We start from the raw sequence: 6,449 nt of genomic DNA, 5'->3' as shown, positions 1-6,449 counted from the left end.
TTTATTTTATCCTAGTAGATTCTTCTCACCTTTTCACAGGTTCTCTCACATTTACAGATTCTCTTTTATAGCCTCTAGCCAAGGGCTTGTTCCCGTACACACCCTATTCACTTGTATATTTCAACACCTCCCCTCAAGTGAATACTCCTGGCGCACTTGGACCCTATACCAAGTTTCCCTCTTACTTGATAGTCTGCGGCGGCGACCAGTGCCTCAAGTCCCTAAACTAATAGTCCTTGACACACTCTCTCTCTCTCTCTCTATGTGTCCAAGGCTACAAGTGCCTGTGACCTTGACTAAAGTGCTCACACATACATCTACCACATGGCCTACATCATCGGTGGCTCAGAGGTGGTTTTACTTTGTTGGGGCAGGTTACATTGGGTTGTGGGGTTTCTCTCTCTCTCTCTCTTTCTCTCTCTCTCAGAGATTTTCACATGGCTCCTCACTTCTTGGAGCCTCACATCTTCTCTTGTCTTCAGTCTTCTTGTCGTGGCAGCTTCTCTTCACGTGTCCATGTCTTCCTCTTCTTTCAGTCTTCTTGTTGTGGAGGCATCTTCTCTTCACGTGCCCATGTCTTCCTTCAATGCTTCCTCTAGCTTTTCTTCTTGGTGTGGATCTTCCTCTTGGAAAGAGATGTTCTTCTTCTTTCATGTTTTGGCTAGGGCCATGAGCTTGACCGTCAGTTCTTGCTCCATGTGAGCAACATGTTTTAATGTTTTGTTGACAGTTCTTTTGTTTATCTTGTGTCATTATGCAATGCAAACCCAAATCTATGCGGGAGGTCTTGCCTCTTGCCTTATTCAGGACAGGGTAGTGTCTGATCCCATTTTTACATTGATGTAATGTGCCCAATACATAATGCATATAGCATTCATTCTTATGCACATTCTCAAATGCAACTTTGGCTATGAATAATCTTGAATTTGAGTGTGATTTCCAGGCATTAACCAAGGGTTAAATGCAAAATGATGATTACCACAAATTTATCAGCATAGTTTTACCAAAAATTACATTAAATCAAGGGTAACCAATTTGTACGGAATGGTTGGAGTATCAAACCATTTTCGAATTGAAATATGAACTTATAGGGATTTGTATCAGATACCTAATGGTTAATTTGAACCCTCAATTGCACCAAAAAATAGTGATTAGCATTGATTAATCACTGATTAGCAAATTAATCTCTATTTTGTGTGCAAAAAACAGAGTATGCAGGGAGCCCAGATCTAAGGCCTTAGAGTTCAAATGAGCTCAAATGCTTTCAAGGCCATCAATAGCAATTAGTCTAGTAGAGGATTAAGCCAAGAAACACAAGATTTGACCAAACATTGAATGCTTAATCTCTGTTTTACCAAAGTGCATTATTGGCCTTTCAGGTTCACGAGTGGCAACATTAGGCAAGTACGTAGTGCTAAGCATGTAGAGAGACGTAATCTCCTGCCCATCGACTGGTCACAAACTTAGTTCCCATGCGCCTTGGAAGTATATCCAAGGTAGCAAGGATATGCATCCAATTCTCGGGGTCTTCAAGCTCCAGAAAGGGGTGCACATTCCTCATCTATTGTTTTATGGTTTGGCACAGGTGTGGAGGTACTTCCCATACCTTTTTTGATTGGACACTTAGCTACTTGGTGAGGTCATGTGCAATGTTAACATTGCATGGGTGGTCGTTTAGCCATAGTATTCATGTCTCGTCCCTATGGAGTTGGGGCAGCTAAGTATACAAGGAACATTTGGTTGCCCTCCCTCACATAGTGGCTTAAATCTGGGAGGGTGGACTGTTTGGCTTAAGAGGCTCGTAAGTGGGTCCTTCAGCAACTTCCCCCTCGTCCCCTTCTTCAAAAATGTTTGTCAAGGTTAGCTGACGAATAGGTGTGACTCGTGGGGTAATGGGGGTTGAGGAGGGAGTACTGGGGGTGGTAAGGCCATCTCTGGTACCCTAAGGATTCCACTTTGTGCCACTTCTTGGCCTAGTTGAGGTGCGTTGTGAAGTTGCAGGTGCGCTGGCAAGGCCAGCGGTTGCCTTGGGTTTACTGGTAGGGCTCGGGATTAAGCAGCTCTTTGCTGCTATACTGATAGCACCTTGTGATCTCAAGATTGCTCAATGTTTGGTAGTGTGTAGTAGAGGGTAGGACGGGGTCGCAGATGTGGACACTCCGTGTAGTATGGCTAGCTCAATAGATCGGGCACCACACTAGATCCCTCTTAGGGTAGAGATGGGGTTGACAAACTCGATCCCGATTTTGGCCCGGTTCTCTAGTGTTGGGTCATTTGCGGCCAAATGTTTGACTTGTTGTCCCGAGGTGGATTCCTTGCTTTTTCCCTCAGATCGGGTGCCGGTTATTTTGAATGAGGCTTCCGATGTACCCTCGTGAAGTTCTCGGGAATGCGTTACCTTGAAGTTATCCTCAAAGTCCATAGCACTCCTACTACATTGCTCGAAGGGGGTATGGGCCAAGGCATACAAAGAATTATGTAAGGGCATGTCATCTAGGCCTTCCAGGAATCTCCCCAATTAGCCTTTCCTTAGAGAACTTATCTTTGGCACTACAACAGGAATGGAGATATTTTACCCTATGAATGTAATCCCGGATGGTTTTACCATCCTTTTGACATTGTGTAAGTACCTCAACGGGACTCCATCTGGTTCCTTGACGGGAATATTTAACCTTGAAGGCCTCTTTTAAGGCTTTGAAGGTGGCCTTATCTTTTGTCTTCAAGGACCTAAACCATTGGCCGGCTTTGCCATCTAGGGTGAGGCCAAAGGCACTCACATTAACTTGGTCATCCACATGGTTGAATGCTTCGTAGATTTGATTAAACATCTCTAAGTGTGGTATAGGGTCTCTGGTCCCATCAAACTTAGTGATCAGCTTAGAGATGTTAGCGGGTTTGTTCCACTCTTGTATGTGCCCTTATGTAAGCTGAGCTGGTGTTGGGGGCGTGATGTCGGTAGCTACTTCCCTCCCTATTTCCATGGCTATTCTTAATATTTAAGGGGTTAGCCCTGTCATGGCGGGTGCTAGTTGTTGGGGAACAATAGGTGGGGTAGCTGGGTCGGGTGGATAGTACACCATTGGGGGTCCTTGTCTCATGGGAGGATTGAGCTGTGTTGGGTGGAAAGTACACCATTGGGGGTCCTTGTCTCATGGGAGGATTGAGTTGTCCTTCATATGGGAGGATTGAGCTGTCCTTGTCTCATGGGAGGATTGAGCTGTCCTTGTCTCATGGGAGGATTGAGCTGTCCTTCATATGGCCCCATATGGTATCCTGGGGATATGCTCTCGGAGGTGGATATTATTGGTGCCTTAGTTTGATATGACGAGGCCAGGTAGGCCCTTTCTCTTTGATAGGACATTTCAGGCCCTTGGAGAGCTCATTCTTGTCCTGGGCTTAGCATTGGTCTCTGGGCTTGGTATGAATCGGCCATCCCTTAGGCAGCGGGCATGGCTTCAAACTGGTGGATGTGTCTGGGTTTGGTTACTTTCACTTTCCCCTATATCTATTCTAGGATCTAGAGGCGGTGTGGGCTCTCTTTCAAGTTGGTTTTCCATACCACTACCCCTTGGATGTGGCTCGTCTGACTGTGCATTTCCCACGATAAAACTCTGGAGCCTCGAAACAAGGCTTCTTTGTGAATGAGTTGGGGATGTTGGGTCTTGCTCCAAGACAGGTGGTCTGGGCCTCTAGTCCTCCTGTCTCTAGGTCAGGAGTAACTTGTCCTGTGCTGGGATGATCTTCACTCTCACTAGTGATGTCAAAGACTAGCACCGTTTGGCTCTAAGCTGTGTTGACCGATGGGTCAGACCTTATGAGTTGTGGAGTGTCAGGAGTGTTTATATTATCGAATAGAGGGTTGTTTCGCACCGATTTTCTTGAGCATAGGTGCAAGAATGTGTGGAATAGCAATGCTGACCCCCCTCTGGTGGGGGGGACAATCTATTTTTCTTTGTGTGTGTGTGTGTGTGTGTGTTTTTGGAAATGGTATGGCCGTACGCTTTACGGGAGTATGCTCATATGAGGACACATGCGTATGCTCTAATAGATGGAATGGGTGTGGCCAATATGACACAAGCGTACGCTTACCAGAAGACACGGACGTGGCTATAGAAAGGAATAGACGTGCGCTTGTGAAAAATGAAGGAACGGGCATACACTCCATGAGGTACAGGCATACCACCTGGAGGTACAAGCGAATGCCTAAGAAAACCTAATTAATTGAGATTAATTAGAAGATTAAGTTACTTGTGCAAAACTTAACAAATGTTGAACAAAATAAAAAATTACATGAATCTCAAGAGCAAAGATCAAGCACCTACTTGTGTCTCCCGCATCCGATGAAGACTTCGACGCTCCAATGCTCCATTGATCTCCATTTCTCCATGGTAAGAGTAAACAAAATCAACAAACAAGCAAACAAACACATGCAACATGTAACAACCTGTGGATTTGCACTTCAACTGGGGGCAATGTGAAGGCTCTAGCAAGTGAAATGTATGGAGGACGCTAAGCTAAATGGTTATCCCCAACAGGGTGCCAAAGATGTTAACCAAAACATACTGCCTTGCATAAGAGAGGGAGAGGAGAAGAAAATGAAGCCATACAAGGGTCGATTCAGAGACTTGCATTTAGCCAACCCTAATAAGGGTTAACTCCCCTATGTGAGGCCGCTAGGGGCTCACTCCACCACCACTTGTTGTGTCACCCAAGTGGAGATCCACAAGCTAGGTAATGAGAGCAAGGAAGAAGGGAGCTATGGAAAGCTTTACCTCCACTCATTACCAATGTGCATGCAAGAGGGATCTTGAGAGAAAGACAAGAGAAGGGAGAGGAGAAGAGAAGCTAGACTAACACTATCCACTCCATGCACAATCAAGCAAGCAAGCATTCACAAACACAAGCATGCAACCATAAGCTCAAGAGAGTGATAGAGAGAGAGAGAGAGAAAGAGCAAAAAATTCAATTGAGACAAATGGGATTGTCCCTTTTCATATAATTCCATAAAATCATTTACATACATGAGCTCACTTTTTACAATGGCCGGCCACCCATTTACAATTGGGGGCCCAAAATTGGCTTCCTAGCTCTATGTACATCTAGCTCACTACAACTGGCATTACACAAGTCATAAGCTCGGTCTTCGCACATGTCCACCTTGGTCCTCTTAGGCATAAACTACAGTTAATGCACTCCAAGAGATGTCTCGATAAGGGAGTTCACTAGGCTCTTGTTATTCTTTTGCAAGTGCACCACACTTGGCATACATATGAATTGAAAGTTTGAAGTGTTTCATTGGCCATGCTAGGCATATATTGCAATTAGTGGAACTCAAGATATTGCAAGGGCATTAAATTTAGCATACCTATCCATCTTAACATATCCCAAAAGTCCCTTTTGTACATAAATGAGCACATTCCAAGAGAATTGCACTTGGCATATTGTACATTAGAGCACCACACCTACATACATATCCATGAGCATCGCACCTGCATACATATCCATGAGCATAGCACCTGCATACATATCCATGTGAAACCATTGCAGAGCACAATATATTCCCCTATCAACCCTTGTCTACTTGTCCACCTTGGTTTTCTTAGGCATAAATTGCAGTTAATGCACTCCAAGAGACATCTTGAGAAGGGAGTTTCCCAGGCTCTTGTTATTCTTTTGCAAGTGCACAATACTCGACATACATATGAATTGAAAGTTTGATGTGTTTCATTGGCCATGCTAGGCATATACTGCAATTAGTGGAACTCAAGCTATTGCAAGAGCATAAAATTTGGCATACATATCCATCTTAAGATATCCCAAAAGTCCCATGAGCACATTCTAGGAGAATACATCCTTGCTCATACATATCAAGCAAAAGATTTAAGAGCATTCCAACGTTGCTTTTTTTTATGAGTACACACCAAAAGAACAAAACTCTGCTCTTATGCATGCTAAGCAAATACACATTTGTAAAGATTAACCCCTCTCTCCCTCTCTCTCTCACACATGCAGAGTAAAATCTCTCTCAGAGCACACATAAACCAAATCTATCTCTCTTTCTCTCTTCACACACACACACACTTGCAACTCGCATCATTGAACACACACACAATCACACACATTAAAATGATCTTCATATGACCACCCTCCGTCGCCCAGCTATCGCCATCCCAGATCATGCTGTACACGTTCATCGATTGGTTGTGTAGGTAAGGCACTCATGTCTTTGCCTATATGTTGGGAAAAACCCTGATGGGTGTATCGTCCACAAAAAATATGTGCCACTGCATCCACACCAATAGTCCAAAAACAAAAAACAAAAGCCTCAAATTTTTTTTAATATTTTTTCGCCGACCAAACCCAACTTTTAAAAAAATCTGACTTTAGTATTGAAAAAAAAAAAAAGCAAACCTGACTTTAATATTGAAAAAAAAGTATTGCGTTTGAAC

The sequence above is a fragment of the Cibotium barometz genome, chromosome 35 (genome assembly GCF_041138505.1).
Source record: "Cibotium barometz isolate CiBa-2024 chromosome 35, ASM4113850v1, whole genome shotgun sequence".
NCBI lineage: Eukaryota > Viridiplantae > Streptophyta > Polypodiopsida > Cyatheales > Cibotiaceae > Cibotium > Cibotium barometz.
Note: the sequence above shows the minus strand (reverse complement) of the source record.